Source organism: Momordica charantia (genome assembly GCF_013281855.1).
Source record: "Momordica charantia cultivar OHB3-1 chromosome 4 unlocalized genomic scaffold, Mcharantia_2.0 BLBB01000004.1, whole genome shotgun sequence".
Taxonomy (NCBI): domain Eukaryota; kingdom Viridiplantae; phylum Streptophyta; class Magnoliopsida; order Cucurbitales; family Cucurbitaceae; genus Momordica; species Momordica charantia.
Genome location: NW_028275162.1, coordinates 14,242,446 through 14,264,820, shown reverse-complemented (window position 1 = coordinate 14,264,820; position 22,375 = coordinate 14,242,446). Strand labels below are relative to the sequence as shown.

The window sequence follows — 22,375 nt, the reverse complement described above, 5'->3', positions numbered from 1 at the left end:
TCAGTCGCATCCACCTCAAATGTTGAGGGTGCCTCGACGTAGTGGGAGGATTGTGTCACAACCTGACCGCTACGTGGGTTTAACTGAAACTCAAGTTGTCATAAGAAGGCAGTGGAAGATACTGACAAGGACAAATGGGTCAAAGCAATGGACCTGGAAATGGAGTCGATGTACTTCAATTCCGTTTGGGAACTTGTAGATCAACCTGATGGGGTAAAACCCATAGGGTGCAAATGGATCTACAAGCGAAAACGAGACGCCGAAGGAAAGGTACAGACTTATAAGGCGAGACTTGTGGCAAAAGGCTACACACAAAGGGAAGGGGTGGACTATGAAGAAACCTTCTCCCCTGTAGCTATGCTTAAGTCTATTAGAATACTTTTGTCCATTGCCACATATTATGACTATGAGATATGGCAAATGGACGTCAAGACTGCTTTTCTGAATGGCAATCTTGAAGAAAGTATTTATATGTCTCAACCCGAAGGGTTCATAGAACAAGGTCAAGAGCAAAAAGTTTGCAAGCTTAAATGGTCCATATATGGACTCAAACAAGCATCTCGATCTTGAACATAAGGTTCGATACTGCGATCAAATCTTATGGTTTTGACCAAAACGTTGATGAGCCTTGTGTATACAAGAAGATCGTCAACAATACCGTAGGCTTCTTAGTGTTGTACGTGGATGATATCCTACTCATTGGGAATGATATAGGATACCTCACTGACATAAAGAAGTGGCTAGCGACTGAGTTCCAAATGAAAGATTTGAGAGAAGCTCAGTATGTTTTTGGCATCCAAATTCTAAGGGATCGCAAGAACAGAACGTTAGCCCTGTCTCAAGAAACTTATATCGACAAGATCCTTGGTCGATATTCGATGCAGAATTCCAAGAAAGGTTTATTACCCTTCAGGCATGGAATTCATCTATCTAAGGAGCAGTGTCCTAAGACACCTCAAGAAGTTGAGGATATGAGACGTATACCCTATGCTTCAGCAGTGGGCAACCGGATGTACGCTACGCTGTGCACTAGGCCTGACATTTGCTATGCGGTAGGGATAGTCAGTAGGTACCAATCCAACCCAGGATATGATCACTGGACTGCTGTTAAGGGAATTGTAACGCCCCGAGTCCCTCAGGTTAGTTAGTCTCGAATCAGGAGATTTTTCATTTAAATTTCAAAGTGAATGTTAATTGAATTTATCTATATTTATTGGGCTCTAAAAATCCAATTAAATTAATATTTACCGAACTTGGTATGTTGGGTCTTGTTTTAAGGGAATGGACTCCTTCTTCTTTGGGCTTGGATGATTGGGCTTTCATTGAGGGAAAATTGTATTAAAACAAAACAAAAGGGAAACCCTAACACTTTCTTCTTCTTTTTTTTTCTCCCTTTGCTTCTTCCCCATCCCTAGCCGACAGCCCCCCCCCCAAACTTCTTCTTCTTCTTCTTGGAGCATTCCAGCCGGCGGCCCCCTCTTATCCGGCGAAGCGGCACGACAGCAGCAGCATCTCCACACCGACGTCCTCCTGCAGCAACTCGCGGCAGCGCACGAACGACGGTGTCCGACCCACGGCGGCCGCGTTCCTCAGATCCGCGACGACCCCCCCATCTGAACGGGTCTGTTGGAGTTCGACGGGCTCGGGTCGGATCCGGCAGCGCAACAGCAGCTCCACGGCGGCGCTACTCGCGGCGGTGTGCGACGGACGACGTTCCGTCACGGCGGCGCGGCGTTTCCCCCACGGTTTTGCAGCAGTGTGACGTCTCCTCTACAGTCGCACGACCCATGGCGCGGTGGCTCTCCGACGACCGTCCACGACCGGCCGGCACGCTCCACGAACCACGAACGGCGGTGGCACTGAACAGCCACCGGAATCCGACGCCCTGCAGCACTCCCTTTGACGTGAACAGTAGCCTTCCGGTGAAGTTCGACGCTGACTCACACGCAATCGAAGCCCAATCTATTTACCCACTCTTTTCGGCATGGGTTCGGCGTTGACCCACCTCTAATTGGACCCAAATCAGCATTACCCATCACTTTTAGACATCGGGACAGCAAGCTTAAAGCCTTTTGAACTCAGATTGGGAGCCCGAACACCTTCGACGTCAACCCATTCCTAACCCAAGTTGTTTTAGTGTGAGTTAGTACGTAACGACTCTACCTAAACTCGGTTTCGTTTATAACTAAATGTTTCTAATTAGTTACTAACCTCGAGATCATGCTCTTTTGTAGTAGGAAGTGTTCAACGAGCTTAGGAGCTTTAGGACAAGTGTTTGTAAGTAGCACGGGGGCGATTGCGTGCGTTGATGTTTGTTATTTGGTTGCCTGACTGGTGGTTATGCTGAACGCACGTACTAAGCGTGGTAACAATTATATAGATGAGCGCACACCTGTCAGAGTAATATAAAATGGATGGAGTATCCAAGTATCGATCCTCAAGGACTTCTAAATAATTTCCAAACTCTAAAGTTTTAAAGAATAGTGAATGTTGAAATGAGTGATTCTTGTAAAATGGGAAGTGCTCACAAATAATGGTTTTGGATTTGGGATTTGGACTTACAATGATAAAACCTAGCCCGAATTACTTCAAGTTAGCCAACAAAGAATCAAGGATATGCTAAGGACAATATGCATTTTACTTTAGAAACCAACGACTACGCTTCTCACTTGACTTATGTCTAAGCAAGTTCAAAGTCCTAAGACATTCCCTAATATGTCTATTATGAGAGATATCTTAGTTTTAAGATGGAAATAGTCACAACCTCGAGTTAAGGTCCTATGTCTAGGCTACTTAAGCGGAACCCTTATGTCTAAGGCGCTCCTCTCCTCGGTTTAACCACTCAACAATGCAAATAAGCAACCTTTTCAGTATTGACTTGTTAAGACTTACAGTGGCCTTCTCTAAATCCTAACTTTTTGGGAAAACATGTTGAGCAATGAATGGAAAGCAAAAACACTACTTCTTAGCAACCCTTATTAGAAATAAAAGGCTAACTATCCATAACCGGGCTAGAGACGGGAATTTAGAAAGACATATTGAAGAAAATACAGCAAGTAAAATGGTTGAAATTGGAATGCATGTGTGAACAACAAAAGTTAACTAACAGAGAGTTTTTATCGGGATTGAGAGCTTCGCCCTTCTCTTTCAAGCAAGGGGGAGTGTCACGTGCTCTTTCCTCCAAAAACACAACTCTCTTAACTAAAAATAAAGTAAAGGCAAAGGGAAGATAAGCAAAGTGCTGGATTTTTATAAATTTGAATAAGTAGAAAATAACTAAGTACAAATGGAAACAAAACAAAGCTCAATAACGGAATATAAAGTGCTCGGGTTTTAAAAACCAAAAGCAACTAATGGAAGCAACTCAAAAGTACTTAGAAAGCAACAAAGAAATACTAAAAATGATCAAGAGAAGGAAGCAAGGCTTGATGCATTTGGTGGAGAAGCTGCTGGAATTTATAACTGTGCAGAATTGGTTAGGTAGGTCCTAAAACGATGGTGAATCACCCATTTCCAACTCTTTTGACTGACCAAATCGTGCTCAAACTGATAGTGGAACACTTCTTCTACACGTATGCATCGGTTGGAACCACCAAAACGCTTGGGAAGATGCGTTTCATTAAGGGCAAAGTTGGAAGAAAACCAGTTTTTCTGCAGCCACGCTGGCGCCTGGCGCCTCCCATGATGTTTTTTCGTCTTTTTGCTTCTTTTGATTAATTTCCACTCCCAAATGGTCCTAAAATGTCATAAATATAATATAAGCCAACCACAAACCATCATATATAAATTTTGCATGAATTGGAACTCAAACGACCGAGAAAAATCCGAAACAAAGCTAAAACATAGTAAAACCAGCATCTAAAACCTTCTTTTTACGCATGTAAACAAGCGTAATCATTGCCGATGTGCTGTTTATGACGTTTAATATTGTTTCTGATACGTGGTTGTGTAGTGTAACTCTTGTTTATGTTGTTTTGTATGCCTGGTTAGTGTTGAATGTCCGTCGGTGATAATAGTGGGAATTTTGTATTGTTGAACTGCTGAGATCTATTGTAAAATGATGTATGATTGTAGGGAATGTTCGTTAAAGTCAATTTATTTTGGAAATGTTTGTTGTCTGAATTTGTATGAAGTGTTTGGCGTGTCTCATGAGTTTTTTTTATTATATCTAGCAGTGCTTATTGAATATGGACATTGGATATTAAGTGTTTGGATGAATTGTGTTGGGCTCCAATCGTTTGCAATTTGTTGACTATGCTCTGTTATGACTAAACTCACTGTGGCGCTGTTGTTAAGATTTGGTATGTTGTGAAAGCATGTTTGGTTTATTGTTTTGCTATTAGAATGATGTTTATGTTGTGGAAGCATGCTGAATTGTGTTGGTGAGCTGAGAGATGCATTGAAATCATACTAGTGGTGGTGTTGTTGATGGGCGTTGTGGTGGTTGGTGCTATTAGGGAAGTAGTACTGAAATCTTGGTTGGAGGCTAGAAATGTTATGTGGAATTAGGGAAGTAGTACTGAAATCTTGGTTGGAGGCTAGAAATGTTATGTGGAATTATGAAAGTTATGAAGTGAATGGGTGAGTGTCAGGGCCTCGGGTATAAATGGTCGGGGGTCGATACGCCAATATTGGATAAAGATGAGCGTCGGGGCCTCGGGTATAAATGGTCGGGGGTCGATGCGAGGAGTCTTTCGAAAGGAGAACTATTGGGGCCTTGGGTATAAATGGTCAAGAGCCAATAGATTGTAAGACATCGAGGTCTCGGGTACAAATGGTCGAGGGTCGACGCACTAGTGTCGGGGCTCTGGGTATAAATGGTCAGAGGCCGACACTACCAAAAGAATGGTTACGAAGAGCTTGAATAGCTGAGGTGAACATAGTTGTATTTGAGGTGCTAGGGAGTCAAGTGGACAGTAGTTGTTTTCATATGATTGTGGGTAGCATCGGGTCTTGTAGAGCATGTTTATGGATGAATGTATAATGTAATAGTAGAGCATGTCTATGGTTATCCGCGTACTGTAATGATAGAGCGTGACGATGTATGTTTCCTTTATGGATATGAGCATGATGTTTGTGTGTGCGTGGTGAGGGTTACTTACGGAGTATATTTTATATACTCACCCCCCCCCCCCCCCACTCCCCTCTACAATGATTGTTTCAGGTGAAGGACTCGTGGGTGACCATGGTGATGGGACGGAGGAGACCTGACGGGCGAGGACCATAGACTGCTTAGTTTTTCCTGTTTAGTTTAAATCATTGGTTAGGGCCTTATGTTGGTGGCCAATAAACTGTTTATTTGCATTTGAATAATTGAGAGATTTTTCCCTTGTTGTTAGTTGTGCTTCGGGATAGGTGCCTATTTGAGTTTTATTCCATCCTACTTACCATCTGCCCCTCATGCCCCTACTATCACTATCACTGATCCACCACCTTCGATCATCCCTAAAACAATCCCAACGCCCTCGGAATATATTTCACCTTCTGGACCGACCTCTTGAACACAAACCGCTAAACGACTCACGAAGAAAACCAGCCCCCATCCACCAAGAAAATCAAAACCTTCGTTGTTCTGAAGCCTACAAAAGCATCGCATGCTCCATAATCTTATATTTCAAAAGGGTCGCAGAAAGCCAAAACGGTAAAGATCGTTTCCTCAACTGAGAGGAAATGGCAGCCCTTTGTTTCATATATGCAGCTACAGGCTCCAAAGCTTCCACCAAGTCGAAGGAAGACCCATGTTGTTGTCCTTCAAGATGCTACATTCAAGAGATTCCATTTCGAAGAAACAGTTGACTCATATGAGCGGCTACATAAGCGGACTTTTTCTTCGAAAAAGGCTTCCAATTGGATTTGGTGCCTCCATTCATCCAAGACATCATCGACTAGAACGACTGGGCCTAGTTATGCGCTCCACCTGGGTCCTTACTTCCTAGGCTTGTGAAGGAATTTTATGCAAACTTGATGGCTGACAACATTTGGAAAACAATTGTGAGGGAGGTCCAAGTCGATTGGAGCTCGAAGAAAATCAATAACGTCCCCCATCTACCTTCCATTCCCACTGCCCCATTCAACTTGATTGAGAAACCCAATGAAGAGGAATTTGCTTATGCACTCACAAGTTTTGTTCACCCTGGAGCGTCCTTGAGCATTGCCCGAGAAGGAGCCAGTTCCCTTCCCTTCAACTTTCTCACGCCGGAAGCCAATGTGTGACTATTTCTCGAAAAGTTGAATCATGCCCACCACGCATAATTCGTCCGTGACGAAAGAAAGGGTCTTCCTCCTAGCACGTTTGATGGAGGGCACCAGCATCGACGTAGGCCAGCTCATCCACTGCGAAACTGCCAATTGCGCCACCAAAAAGCTAGGGCGTCTCTTCTTCGCCAACCTCATTTCTAAAATGTGCATGATTAGTAACGCTCCAGTTGTCCAAGATGAGAAGGTCCTCCTGGAGAAACAGTTCGTGGATAAGCCCTACTTGACTGCCTAACGGCTAACAAAGTCGTCCGATGCAGCACCATTCCAATTAGGGCCACCAATAAAATGATAGCCCATCAGACGGGACTTTCAGAAGAGCTGGTTGAGCTAAAGTCCATGGTGGCAGAATTAGTCGAGCAAATCACTACTCACGACACCGAACTCAAGAGCCTCATGGACTGCATGGCGAAGTCAGATGCTCCAGCCTCATCTGCACCGTGATGTACAATCGACTTATTGCTGGAGCATATGCTATGATCATATTTAACAACGAGTCATTGGACCCATGTTATGTCAAGATGAGAGCATCACCGCACGGTCAAGGCCGTGAACATTGCGCAAACCTCACAAGAATATACATTGTGCACGCCTAAAATGTCCATTAACAAATCCCTGACTCGCATACGATATCGCACTATGCATGCACGCAATTACATTGCTGCCAACCTCCATGTGCGCCAAATCCCAGTGCACGTACGTTTACATCATCGGAAAGCCTCGCGCGTGCGCCTGTGCTCACAACACAAACCCAGCAGCACAATCGTGTGCGCCCCCATCGTGCTAGTGCTTGCGCGCGCCCCTACCTCAATCACGTATGCGCTCTACCGCACATGCCCCTGCCAACATGCCCCCCGCTCAACATCACCATCCGCGCACCCCCTTGCCGCAAGCGCCCACGCGCGCCACTACCTCGCCAGCACCCGCCGCCCCTGCCATTCTAACCTTGCAATAGGCCAGTGTCCCCGTCAGTGCGCACGCCGCCTGCCCTCGCTCGTACACACGCCGGCCCCTGCCAGCGTGCGCCCACCATGCCGTAAGGCCGCTCCCATGCGCACACCTCTTTGATTCTGCCAGCACCCCATGGGTGCCATTTACTTTGGCGCCATATTTGGTTTCTTGCTACCTAGTCCATGACATTTTAGGAATCTCCCTATTCCTAATTTGTTTCAAAATAATTGTGTGATTTATGTGCGTTTTAGATTTAGTAACTATTTTGAACTTTAGGAAAGATCCTTATTTTATTGGGTAATTATAGTGGGTAGTAAAAATAATTCATATATTTCAAAAAATGTCACCAACTTTTCAAAATTTCAAATATAGCAAAATAATTGAATTTTTTATTTTCGAAATTTTTATTATTCCGATTTTACCCTTATGATATGTGATATACATTCAATGTATATTTGTATATGATATAAATCTAATGTATATATGATATGCATCTGATGTACCCCCGGATATACTTTCGATATACATATGATGTACCCCTAAAATAAATTATTAGATGCACCCATTATATATACATTATCAAATGTATGTATTATACATCTAATATATATATTTGTTGTACCTCTCATTTACGATATATTAAATATAAGTCATATCAAATGTTTAATTTTTAGTAAATATAAGGTATATCAAATGTTAAATTTTTAGTGGTATATCAGCTGTTTAAATTCTAGTTTACCATTGCAATTTGTTGATTGATATACTAATATTATCAATAATGTTGATTACTATATCAATACTATTTATTCTATATTAATATTAATCAGATACTAAATATAAGGTATATCAAATGTTTAAATTTATAAAGTATATCGGATTTCTAACTTGTTTTTTTGGACGTGCATAATCCACATAAACCTTTTATACAATAACTTTATATTTTAAAATATTTTTTTTGCACTATTGTTTTCATATGAAAAAAAAATAGTGGATATAATGGTATTATATCAACACACAAGTATCATAATTATATTAGTAGATATCACGGTTATGTCATAGGTATATTCGTGATAAATTAGAAGCATATTAAGTATATATCAAATATATATCCATGTTATATTAGTGGTAAATCATATAGTCATATATAAGAAGTTATATCAGTGGTATATCACTTGTATATCAATCGAAAATTAGAGACATATCAAGTATATATCACATATATATAAATGTTGTATCGGTATGGTAAATTAGTGGTTATCATACACATATCAATGGTAAGTCATATTAGAAGTTCAGTAGATATCATAGTTATATTAGAAGTAAATCAATAGTATATCATTATTATATAAGTGGTATATCATAGGCATATGTCAGGAGTCAGATATATTACAGATGTATATTAGATATATTGAAAGGTAAAGTTGTAATTTTAAAATTAGACCTCCGTTTCTTGTTGAAAAATGTGCTATATTTGAAAAAGCTAAATGTAGTTGTCATTTTGCTTATTTTACTAAATATTTTTTGCAATATTTGCAACTACCCTTATTTTATTTTTATCAAAATTAGTTTTAGGAAAGGATTGCTTACTTGATTAGTGAGTTAGCAATTTAAGGGAAAGATCTTTCAAATATTTGTTTTATTTTATTTTTTGCTTTATTTTTATTTTACACATTCCTTGTAAAGGCCATGGGCCTTAGCCTATAAATAGGCTTGCACCCCTTATGTTTTAGACACCTTTGATTGATATTGAATAGAAAATTGAGAGTTTTCTCACCCCTTGCCATGTGCAAAACCCCCCAAAAATATCGCTTTCGTTTGTATGGTTGAACTTAGGAATCTGTATTTTTACCCTCGAAGCATGCTTGGTTGGTTGGTCACCAAACTCGTTGAGTGTTTCCGGCTTTGAGCATGGTGAGTATCTGTCTGCTCAAGGTAATCGATTGCGAAAGTAATCCGTCTAACTCTTGGCCTTTCAGGTTGAAACGATCTATACGATTGGATTCAAGTGGCTTGTGGCTCAGGTAGTCAATACGCTCGGGTTGTCGCGTATCAGCATAACTCCAATTCAGCAGATGAGGAAACGTAGAAGGGTACTGGCCCTGAAGACGAGGAGGGCAAAAGCAACTTGATATAGCCAATGGCCCCCCTCCCTCAGTTTTCATCTCTCTCTAGATACGACAACCATACCAACGACCACCAACAATTCAAATAAACTTTTCTTTACTTTCAGCATTTAGTTTTTTGCTATTTTAAATTATGTCTTTAAATTCTCGTCTTCTTTATTATGCAAAGCTTTATCTTTTTGTTTGATGCTAGGATAGTTTTATAATCATCATGTCCCCCCCCCCCCCATTATTTTGAGCGTAATTTGAATGAAAATATGATGATTATGCTTCTATTGGGTTCTCTTGTGTTCTCTTTGCTTTCTTATGTAGCATCTCTGCTAAAGCATCCTAATCTATCCCTCAAGTTTTAAGTTAGCAGTATCCACTTGCCGACAGTAGGAGCCTTTCCTCTGTTTTAGCCTTGGCCATAGTCTGACAGTCCTAGCATTTCACTGTAAGTACAATTCAGAGATAGAGAGACCTTAGTAATAACCTCCACGATGACCTATCCAAGCCAGCCTTTGTTGGGTGTGTTGCCCTAAACTCGTAGTTTGTATGTTGTGTAAAAACAAATGTATATTCAATAAAGTTTTATTCAATAAATTTGTTGTTGAATTCATAGCATTGCATTGTCCAAAATCCAATAAACTAAATATCCGAGGTTATTTTAGTGTGACCGGGACAGTATATGTACTGGGTATATATTTGATATACTGGGTATATAATTGATATACTCCTGATATACGAGGTATATGTTTGATATATCCTGATATACAAGTGGATAATGTCCCGTGAATAACCTAAAGAGTCTATAGTATATGGATAAGGCTGGGTACCTTATCCTAGCAACACTATGGATACGGCCCACTCTATAAAGGTTACAAAGGGCTCGATCCAGGTTGTTCATGTGGAGACATGCGAGTGGGGGTATCCTATACAATGAGTTTGTATAAGACCGGACCACGAAATAGCCAATCTTTAGATGTAACACCGTTAACTAATAGATTGCTGTTTCTTAGGATGACCAGGCAACTCATTCTCAATCCTGAGTGAGTTATGGACTCCTGCCCGTGAGGGCTCGTCCTTTCATCTGTATGGGTGAGAGTGACCCGAGTTGCCGACTCAATATTCCTACCATTTTGGGGACAAGACCGAGTAGGGAGCTGGGAACATGACCTCACAAGATGGAATTTACTCCTGTTCTACTTTAGGGGAGTAGATGAGTGTTCCTTTAAATGCTGACTCCGGGACTTGAACAAGGAGCCCCACCCTCTCATTGGCCCGAGAGGGACTTCCGGTTATTGGTCGGACCAGAACCGAGTTGTTCATTAGAGGAGCAATAGTATTTAAGGATTAAGATGTAACTCAGGGGTAAAATGATAATTTGACCCAACTTGAGTTACGAGCACTCGTGAAGGATTGACTCATCATTAATGGTCGTATATCCATGGACACGAAAACATTCTGCAGTGAGAAGAGTGCACCTGCGGGTCTTTAGTGGAATGACATGTAGTTAACGAATGTTGATTAACTCGATCAATGAGTTTGACCGATTAACCTCGTATCATTGGAGCTTCGGATCTGTAGGTCCATTAGGTCCCTTTGCTAGCTCATAACGGGTAAAACGAGGATCAAGTTTTTGGAAGAATTTGAACTGTTAAAATTTCTTAAGGGATTATATGTATATTGATACGTTATAATATATAGTTAATTCTAAATTAAAACTATATATTATGAGAGAAATTATTTGAATGAGATTTAAATAAAATTAATATGAATATGATTCATATTAAAACTATAGGTTAAAAATAATGTGCATAAGATGCACATTACAACTATAGGTTTTGCGAGAGAAATGTTTTAGAATATGATTCTATTCATGTGATAAATAATTAAGCGTTAATTATTTATTTGATATATATATATATATATATATATATATATATATATTATATTTATTAATTAATTATTAATTGGATTAATAATTAATTATATTTATTAATTAATATGATTAATTAATAAATTATATATGTACATATATTAATTATTATATATATATATTAATTATTATTATTAATTAATAATATTAATATATAAGTTAATAATTAACTCCCTTGCAAAATTGCAGGGGAGTGGGCAGTTAAGTGACGTGGGGTAACTCTCCACGTCACTACTTTTTGGTGTTCTTCCTTTTGCAGTTCTGCAATTGGTTACAGAACAAGGAAATAGCAGAAAACCCAATCTCTCTCAAATCCTCTCTCAATACTCCCTCTCATTCCAAACGAGGTGCTCCTACAAGCACGGTCTCAAGACCCAAGAGGATAGCGACGAAGACTCGGTGTGGTGTTCGAGGGGAATTCGTTGAAGAAAAGTTCTTCAAAGGTATGGTTTTCCCCTGTATTTTCATCTCAACCCTTAGATTTTGTTTTTCCCAAATATCACGAACAACGGTCCGCTTCCGCTCCGGGATTGACATCCCTTCAGCCTTTTCCTAGCTATTTCTCACATTATTTTCCTTTTGTTAGGGTTGACTTTTCATTGCAGAAATGTATGTCGGTAGGCCTGTTTCACCACGATTTTGAAACCTTTCACATCATTATTTGCCAAAAAGGATTACATATTGCTAAAGTAGAACATGCATAGAAAATTTCTAGATAAATTACAATATATGGTGCTTTAGGAAAAAATTGAGAAAAACATGGTCAAAGTTTGAAGAAAATCATAGTTTTTCGGACTTTGCATGGAAATTGCACCTGGCGCAATTTGGTCACTTTGCCAAAATGAGCGTTTTGATTAATGAAGGGCAAGGAGGTCATTTCCAACATCTTTGAATCAACCTAAAATCATGAGTCCAAGTCAAGAAGGGGTTATTAGGTGAATCTCAACCTATTTTCACCTAAAATGATGGGGAGTTCAACCAACTCAAGAGCCTATAAAAGGGAGCCTCTCCCCCAGCAACAAATCATCCATCCCAAGCTTGTTTTTAGCTTTATTTCATTTCGTCTTAGTTGTATAACTTGTTCTTATACTTATACTTTGGATTAAAGTTTTAGTTGTTATTTCCTTGTATTTTCGTACTTTTGCTTACCGTATTGCTTTTGATTCAAGTTCTACCTTTTATTCTTCATTTATTGTGGTCTTCTTTAGTTCTATGGCGAGTTTACACTCCCCTCGCGCTCGAAAGAGAAGATGGTCAAGGTATAATTCCTTGTACGACTTATTTATTTGTTTTAATTCAATGAAAAATACTTCCTTTAGGTTTTCGTGCATTCTCTTTCATTTAATTGTGCACTACATTAGTTATCAACCTCTTTGTGGAATGCCTTAGTCAAAATGATTTGATTTTCAACACACTCCGGATTTTGCCCAGAATTACGCCTGACACTATTTTGGGTTGGTTTCTAAAATCTTCTCTTTCATCTTTTTTCCATTTGGCTAGTGAGATTTTGATTAATATACTAAAGCCTAACTCTGAGAAGGGTGAGTTAGGTACAATAATAGGAAACCAATATGGGATGTGACTTAGACATAAACGCATAAAACATAGTCATAGACATAGGCCCTCTGACCCATAATGCAAATGAGTTGACAAATATTCTCTAGGATTGTAATCACACATAGAAATATGATTTTAGGTTACCCTAGCATCTGCAGCAACCAAAAGAAGTAGTGAAAGAGTAGAACTCAAATTCCCAAGAAAAACTAGAATTGCGCATGGTGCATTTTCCCAACAGTGTGTATTTCTCATGTTTTGCATCAAAACTAAAGTAGGAAGCAAAGACGTTGAGATTTATAAAATTGCTTGACATTTAAAACCCTAAAAAACAACATTTAATCACTTTTTTCTTCATAAACTGCGATTACATATTTGAACCATTCATTTCTTAAAAATTGGTTTTGAAAGCAACAAGTCCTTGAGGATTCGACCTTGGATTACTCCAAAGTATTACTTGTGATCGTATGCGCTTGCACGACTCTCTAATCTTTTAAAAGCTAGAGAAAGTCCCAACACCTTTACCACTCTAACCCCTCTTTATGTCCCTTTACACCACATTGATCATATTTCAGCAATATTTCCCCTTCTATACCTCAGTTAGCATTAGTTCTAAGTTCGGGGGTATGCTGGGGCATCCAACACCACTCTTTGTCGCATTGGGGACAATGCTCTCTTCTAAGTTTGGGGGTATGCGTTTATGTAATGCCCCATGATTTTCAACATTTCCAAACAGGGACCGTTACTAAGACTACCTAAAATTTTCACTTAAACAAGAGAATTATCTTCACAACAAGACTAAACAATAAAACTACCACGCTTCTCCTGCGCTACTCTGATTTCAACACTCACGACGGCTTGAACAATCAAAACAACAACACTAAGATTTAAGAGAAACTCAAATCCTTTACAGATAATCCATTTAATACCAACTTCACATTAACCAAACCCCTCAAGGAACCTTTTATTAACCATAAACCATCCACTAAATGAATATTAACATCTCGAATGGCAACGAAGCAAAAGCTAACTCAAGTTCGATCAACTTAAACAAATGTATTCATATTCTAAGTAGATTACAATCCTGTAGTTCAAGAAGCTAACAAAATTAATGTTCTAAAAAGAATAATGAATTGACAACCTTAAAACATCTTTTAAACTAAACTAAACAAAACCAACCAATAACTACTTAACTACAAGATTAAATTGTTGCAACCATCGTAACAAAAAGAAATTAATTGCACGCAGCATAGCTAATGGTCTTTTTGATCAAGCCTCCTCCTCGCCACCACCATTCCAAAGAGTAACCCTGTTACCTACAAAGTCCGGTGAGAAAAATAAGGGGTGAGTACAACCACGGTACCCAGTAAGCATTACATACTTGACGGGTCACGCACAAACAGCATGTTTAGCAAAAAAATCCACACATCATGCTTATCAATAACTTCAAGCTTTAAATAAAATGAAACAAATTAAAAGAAGAAGTTTATGCAAAAGTTTAACTAAACATGCACCTGCATGTCAAACTCATCCTTACATCTCATCCCACTAGTTCTCTTTCCTAGTTCCACCAAGATTTACTCCTTCGAGTCGTACCAACCCCTGACCTCACATAGCCAAGGTATCCACACTTCTCTATGGTGCTCGACGTTGGACCTTGACATTTATCCCTAATGCCTCAACTACTACCAAACGTAATGGTCCTTGGCCTCCAAGCAACTTCTAACCAGTCACATTATGTTAGTCCTCAAACTCTAACTCCTCGAATCGTATCGGCCCTTGCCATTTATCCCCAAAGACCGACACTCATCTATAGAAGCTTGGCGTTCGACCTTGCCATTTATCCCTAAGGCTTTGAACTGTGCATCGACCTTTGACATTTATCCCCAAGGTATCAACGATCACTCAACGTATTGGTCCTTGACCGCCACTACATCAAGACCCAATACTAATTCCACAAAAATAGGATCACCGTGCTGACCCCCGATCCTTTGTACCCGAGCCTCGACACTTATCTCTACCAAATTGGGGTATCGATCCCCGATCTTTGCACTTGGAGCCTCGATACCCAACTAGTGACGTGCCAGCCTTTTTGGCCCTGTTAGTTCTCCATTTACTTCATTACATCTCAGAACTCTCACCAGGGACATACATGCTTTTCAGCCATGACCCATAAACTCACAACAATGGAACATACGTTATACACAAAATCTATGTCACTATCATCCAGACATGGCCATCCAACATCATGAGGACACCCTTCTCTCAACACTCAGCATGGTTTACATACCACAGCGCAAATAATTCACAAAAGAGACGTAGACAATATATATCCATATACACATCCAACACTCTAAAAATTTGATAGTAATTAGAACACAACATAACCCATTCACTTCATTAAGCACCAAACCCTCACCAGAGTCCTACTACATACTTTCGAGGCCATGACCCATGCAGCACTCAACTCACAATAAAACCAGCATGCTTCCATAACCAAAGCAGTAAGCTAAAAATGAAATGACAGGTCCAACACTCATGCGCAACACCACAGATTTCTCCCACATTATTTCAGTATGCTTTTATGAACACAACCATACAACAATAAAACCATTCCTAACCCATAATGCTTTCAGAAATACCACCAAGCATCAAATCCAACAACGCAAAGCAAATCAGTTATAAACAACCAGAACCAACATGATTTCATTCAAACAACCTAAAATCATTAGCCAATATTCACAAAGACACAATTAACTTACATATTAATAAATAATAAACACACTGAAAGCACCAAACAGTTCATACATCTTCAAATAACAAACATCCCCCAAGTAAGAACTACTTACAACAATGACCATAACACTAGTAAGCTCGCCGAAGGATTCCCTAAAACAAACAAGATTACATTTACATTAGAAATCCATTGGAAACATTTAAATTAATTGAAACCAAGCTTCGTTACCTACTAACCACACTAAAATCCTTTGGGTTAGGAGTGGGTCGATGTCGAATGAGCTCGACACTTCAAAACCGAGTTCAAAAAGCCTCGGGCTTGCTAGTCCTACGCCGAACAGGAATGGGTAACTCAAATCAACTTTCGTTTGAGTGTGGGTAACTCGAAACCAACCTAGAACAAGGGTGGGTGAACACTGAATGCCACCAAAACAAGGAAAACACTGTGGATCTGCTACAGATCTATGCCGCCACACTGCTGGTCGAGGTCCAATCTGTCTTGCCGTCGCAAGAAGACGTCAAAGGGATCAAAGGTGGTGGTCCGGTGGGTTGCTATCATTGGAACCAGAAGGCTCCACCGTCCAATGAAAGGGAAATCGTCAGAGTTGTTGCCGCGTCGAGTCTGCACCGCCGTTTGCAACTAGGCTCAGGCCGCCGCTGCCGCTACAAGGGCTGGCGTCTCAAACCACTGCCACCGCACCAGGCTGAAGCTCGGGTCGTCGTGGAGATCGTGTCGCTGGGGAGAACGTGTGCCGCTCTGACGGTTGCTGTTCGAGGACGTTGCGGGTTGCTACAAGGGGAGCCGCACTATTGCTCAACGCCGGCCGCCACAGGTCGCCGGAAATGCCAAGCAGCTAAAAAAGAAGATTGGGGGGGGGGGGGGGAGTCGACGGCTGCACAAAGAAGGGAAGGATGGGAATAGGACCTCGGGTTTGTTTTGTTTTAATCCCTTTTTCTTTATTTTGATTTAAAACTAAAAGCCCAATCCCTTATTTTTAAAGGAGGCCCGACTAAATAACACAATGGCCCAAAACAATAAGCCCAATAATTATACTTTAGGAATCAAATAAAACCCACAACCACCCGAAATAAAATTGTTAACTGAAACTTTAAAACCCAAGAATAATAATCCAAAGAAAAAGTAGAATTTAGGAAAAAAAATCCTAAAAACCGTGAATTTAAGATTTAACTAAAAATCTCCTACACAGGTCGAGAACTTAAATTATCTTAATCCAATGAAATTAAACTTAATTCTAATTCAGTCAAAAATTAGAATTTTAAAATTATAAAATCCAAGAATTAAAATTATCAGCTTAGGGAAAAATCCAATGACACTATTTATCTCTTAAAATAAACGAGTCAGAGAATGCGGGGCGTTACAGTTTATATGTATAGTCATAAGGATAGACTTCAATTGTAAGACTATGTAGCTTTCTAGGCCAGTAATTTAGCCCTTATATCATTCATCTCTAAAAAAACAAAAAAATAAAAGACAAAAAACAAAAAAAAAACAGATAGAAAAAAATATATATTTGTATTTTGAATATAAGGAGGCTGCAGATCTAGGAAGGGCTAGTAGCCGATAGTCAAAAGATAGGAGGAAATAGAAAGGCAAAAGCTTAGGTGAATGAAAGGTAGCTGAGAAGTGCAGTGTTAGGCGAATTGAAGTTTCTAAGGAGGAAAGTAGGCGGATGCTAGTGCTGTAGGAAAGATTATTTGTTAGAGCTGGAGGAAGGGCTTGGTCGCGCTCTAGAGGATGCTGATAGAAAACAAAGTCGTAGTCTTATGTATGAGCTAGCAGTAGGTGCGAAAGCAGAAAGCAGAGTTGATGCAAAAGGCACTCCCATTGGATGCATACTTTATCATAATTCTAGGGTTGTAGAGTAATATTGCTTGAGGACAAGCAAAGTTTTAAGTTTGGGTATGATAACTCTCCATAACATAGTGTTCTGTGGGCTATTTGGGGTATTAAGCGTGCGAAAATGTGAGGATGTTTATTAATAAACCAAGGAAAATGTGAGAAATCACTAAGTTGGACCCCCAAGCTGGTACAATTCTAAAATTCCTCAATTGCAATGTTTTATGCTCAATTATTGATGATTTGTGCAGGAATGGTAGAATTAGCTAAGGACAAGATGGGTGCTACCAAGGTCGTGGGTCTATGCTAGATTGTTGTTGGAAGAGGCGTGATTGTTGGAGCCTATCCTTGCCCGACTGCCCCAGCACAATGCAGTAACTCGATTGCATGTGAATTTTTACCGCGTCCGTACAGCTTCCAGAGGACAAGCAAGGTTTTAAGTTTGGGTGGGATAACTCTCCATAAGAGTGTATTTTGTGGGCTATTTGGGATATTAAGTGTGCGAAAATGTGAGGATCTTTATCAATAAACCAAGGAAAATGTGAGAAATCACTGAGTTGGACCCCCAAGCTATTATAATTCTTAAATTCCTCCATTGCAATGCTTTATGCTCAATCATTGATGATTTGTGCAGAAACGTTAAAATTAGCTAAGGGCAAGATGGATGCTGCCAAGGCCGTAGGGTCTATGCTGAAGCATTGTTCAAAGAGGCGTGATTGCTGGAGCCTATAGTCGCTTGGATGCCCCAGCTCAACCTCATCATTGGGCCAGCCTGGCCAAAGCTTGTGTTAGGGTTGATTTCTTACTGTAGAAACATGTATCGGTAGTCCTGTTTGACCACGTTTTTTACCCCTTTCCCATTATTATTTGCCAAAAAGGACAACATATTCTTAAAGTAGAACATGCATAGATTATTTCTGCATAAAAGTCAAACTATGGTACTTTAGGAAAAATATGAGATAAATGCAGTCAAAGTTGGGAAAAAATAATAGAATTCTGTTTTTGCAGAATTGAGCCCAGCGCATTTTTGGAGGACAAATTGTCAAAACGCATGTTTTGATTAACGAAGGGCAATGAGGACATTTCTCACATGTTCAAAACCATTAGTCCAAGTCCAAGTGAGGTCGTTAGGTGAATCTCAACCCTTGTCCACCTAAAATGGAGGGGAGTTTAAACCAACCTATGGTGCTATAAAAGGAAGTCATCCCTTCATCAGCAAACCATCCCTTCCAAGCTTCATTTCATCTTCTTTTAGATGCTCTCTAGTTGTGGAACACGTTTTTAGGATTTATGTTCATGTTCTAGTTGTTCATTTCTTTGTTTTTCACGCTTTTACCTTTTGTATAGTTTTTAATTCAAGTTCTTACTTCCGTTCTCTATTCATTCTGTTCTTTTAAAGTTCTTTAGCGAGTTTCAACTTTCGTCACGCTCGAGAGAGAAAAAGGTCAAGCTAGAACTCCTTGTATGGCTTATTTATTCATTTAAATTCAATGAAAAATACTTTCTTTATGTTTTCGTGCATTTACATTCATTTAATTATGTTCTAAATTAGTTATCAACCTCCTTGTGGAATGTCTTAGTCAAATGATTTGATTTTCAACACGCTCGGGATTTTGGCTAGATTGCGCCTGGCACTTTTTTGGGTTGGTTTCTAAAAAACTCTCTTTACGTCGTTTTTCCATTTGGCCAGTGGGAACTTGATTTATACAGTAAAGCCCAACCTTGGGAAATGTGAGTTAGGTAAAATAATAGGAAACCAATATGGTATGTGACTTAGGAATAAGCGCATAAAACATGGTCCTAAGCATAGGCCCTCTGACCCATAATGCAAATGAGTTGGTAGATATTCTCTAGGATTGTAATCACACATAGGCATATGATTGTAGATTACCCTAGTCTCTGCAGCAACCAAAAGCGGTAGTGAAAGAGTAGCAGTCAAATCCCAAGAAAAGTCAGGAATTGCGTGTGGTGCATTTTCCCAACATAGTGTGTTTGCCATATTTTGCATAAAAAATAAGGTAGGAAACAAGGAGGTTGAGTTTTATTAAATTGCTTGCTAGTTAAAACCCTAAACAACAACATTTCAGCACTATTTTCTTCCTAAATCATAATTGCATATTTGAACCATTCACTTCTTAAAAACTGTTTTGAAATGCAATAAGTCCCAGAGGATTCGACCTTGGACTACTTCCGAGTATTACTTGTGACCGTGTGCGCTTGCACGAGTCTCTAATATTTTTAAAGGTAGAGAAAGTTCCAACAAGTTTTTGGCCCTGTTGCCTGATTACGCTTGTTTACATGCGTAAAAAGAAGGTTTTAGATGCTGTTTTTACTATGTTTCAGCTTTGTTTCGGATTTTTCTCGGTCGTTTGAGTTCCAATTCATGCAAAATTCATATATTATGGTTTGTGGTTGGCTTATATTGTATTTATGACATTTTAGGACCATTTGGGAGTGCAAATTAATCAAAAGAAGCAAAAAGTCGGAAATACCTACATGGGAGGCGCCAGGCGCCTGGGAAGGCTGCAGAAAACAGTTTTTCTTCCAACTTTGCCCTTAATGAAACGCGTCTTCCCATGCGTTTTGGTGGTTCCAACCGATGCATACGTGTAGAAGAAGTGTTCCATTATCAGCTTGAGCACGATTTGGTCAGTCAAAAGAGTTGGAAATGGGTGATTCACCATCGTTTTAGGACCTACCTAACCAATTCTGCACAGCTATAAATTCCAGCAGCTTCTCCACCAAAATCATCAAGCCTTGCTTCCTTCTCTTGATCATTTTTAGTGTTTCTTTGTTACTTTCTAAGTACTTTTGAGTTGCTTCCATTAGTTGCTTTTGGTTTTTAAAACCCAAGCACTTTATATTCCGTTATTGAGCTTTTTTTTGTTTCCATTTTTACTTAGTTATTTTCTACTTATTCAAATTTATAAAAATCCAGCACTTTGCTTATCTTCCCTTTGCCTTTACTTTATTTTTAGTTAAGAGAGTTGTGTTTTTGGAGGAAAGAGCACGTGACACTCCCCCTTGCTTGAAAGAGAAAGGCGAAGCTCTCAATCCCGATAAAAACTCTCCGTTAGTTAACTTTTGTTGTTCACACATGCATTCCAATTTCAACCATTTTACTTGCTGTATTTTCTTCAATATGTCTTTCTAAATTCCCGTCTCTAGCCCGGTTATGGATAGTTAGCCTTTTATTTCTAATAAGGGTTGCTAAGAAGTAGTGTTTTTGCTTTCCATTCATTGCTCAACATGTTTTCCCAAAAAGTTAGGATTTAGAGAAGACCACTGTAAGTCTTAACAAGTCAATACTGAAAAGGTTTCTTATTTGCATTGTTGAGTGGTTAAACCGAGGAGAGGAGCGCCTTAGACATAAGGGTTCCGCTTAAGTAGCCTAGACATAGGACCATAACCCGAGGTTGCGACTATTTCCATCCTAAAACTAAGATATCTCTCATAATAGACATATTAGGGATTGTCTTAGGACTTTGAACTTGCTTAGACATAAGTCAAGTGAGAAGCGTAGTCGTTGGTTTCTAAAGTAAAATGCATATTGTCCTTAGCATATTCTTGATTGTTTGTTGGCTAACTTGAAGTAATTCGGGCTAGGTTTTATCATTATAAGTCCAAACCCCAAATCCAAAACCATTATTTGTGACCACTTCCCATTTTACAAGAATCACTCATTTCAACATTCACTATTCTTTAAAACTTTAGAGTTTGGAAATTATTTAGAAGTCCTTGAGGATCGATACTTGGATACTCCATCCATTTTATATTACTCTGACAGGTGTGCGCTTGCATCTATATAATTGTTACCACGCTTAGTGCGTGCGTTCAGCATAACCACCAGTCAAGTTTTTGGCGCCGTTGCCGAGGACTTTAATTTTAAAATTATTTTCGAATTCTTTTAGTTTTTATTTTTGTGAATTGTTGTTGGGTGTAATTTCCATCCACCGTTTTTGTTCTATATTTTTGGTCGTTTATCTCACAGGGGTAAGTTAAAGTGCATGAGCACAAGATCTTTTCTTCTACCCCTTGACCCTGAGATTGAGTGGACCCTTCGAAAAACTCGAAAGGAGCAAAGACTTCGAAAACAACTAGAAAAGCAAAAAGAGAGAGAAGGTGAAATCAGTCCTGAAAGTGAGGTAGAAAGTACGAGCACATCAATGGCAGATATTCCACCTCGTGATCTGGTTGATCCACCAGCTGTTAACGGTAATATGAGGGATCATGCAAGAAATGATGAATTCAACCATATCCAGATGGCGGACAACAGAGACGTGGCAATGCGAGAATATGCCGCCACGGCTTTTCAGAACTTTGATTCAGGGATAGTCAACCCTATTCCAGCCCACGCAAACTTTGAGCTTAAACCAATGATGTTCCAAATGTTGCAGACAATTGGACATTTTGGAGGGCAGGAACATGAGGATCCACATGATCATCTAAAATCATTCATTCAAATTGCAAATGCATTTCGATTACCTGGTATAACAGACGATGCTCTGAGACTAACACTTTTTCCATTTTCTTTGAAGGACCAAGCTAGAGCATGGCTTAATGCATTTCCACCGAGATCCATCACCACATGGGGGTCGTTAGTGGAGAAGTTCTTAACAAAATTCTTCCCACCTACTCCCCACGCTGATATCAGAGAGGAGATCATCTCCTTTAGACAGTATGATCGTGAACCTGTTCACGAGGCGTGGGAAAGATTTAAAGAACTAATCAGGAAATGTCCGAACCATGGCTTGCCGGCATGCATCCAGATAGAACATTTCTTTAGAGGTTTAGATCATCCTACTAAGATGATGCTAAACAATGCTGCCAACGGAGCCTTTACAAAGAAGACATTCAACGAGATAGTTGACATCCTAAATGACTTAGTTTCACACAACGAACTATGGTGTTCGCAAAGATCTAGGGCAGCACCAAAGAAGCAAGATCCAGCTGGAGTTTTGGCTCTGGACATTGCGA

The 22,375-nt window shown here is 39.6% G+C and overlaps 1 non-coding gene across 1 annotated transcript; it reads right to left on the bottom strand.

Annotated features, from left to right (window-relative positions):
- Positions 1–22,044: 22,044 nt before the first annotated feature.
- On the bottom strand, positions 22,045–22,151 carry LOC148211890 (small nucleolar RNA R71). Its single transcript, XR_015790568.1, has one exon. It is a non-coding gene; the product is annotated as a small nucleolar RNA R71 (small nucleolar RNA).
- Between the last annotated feature and the right edge of the window lie 224 nt (positions 22,152–22,375).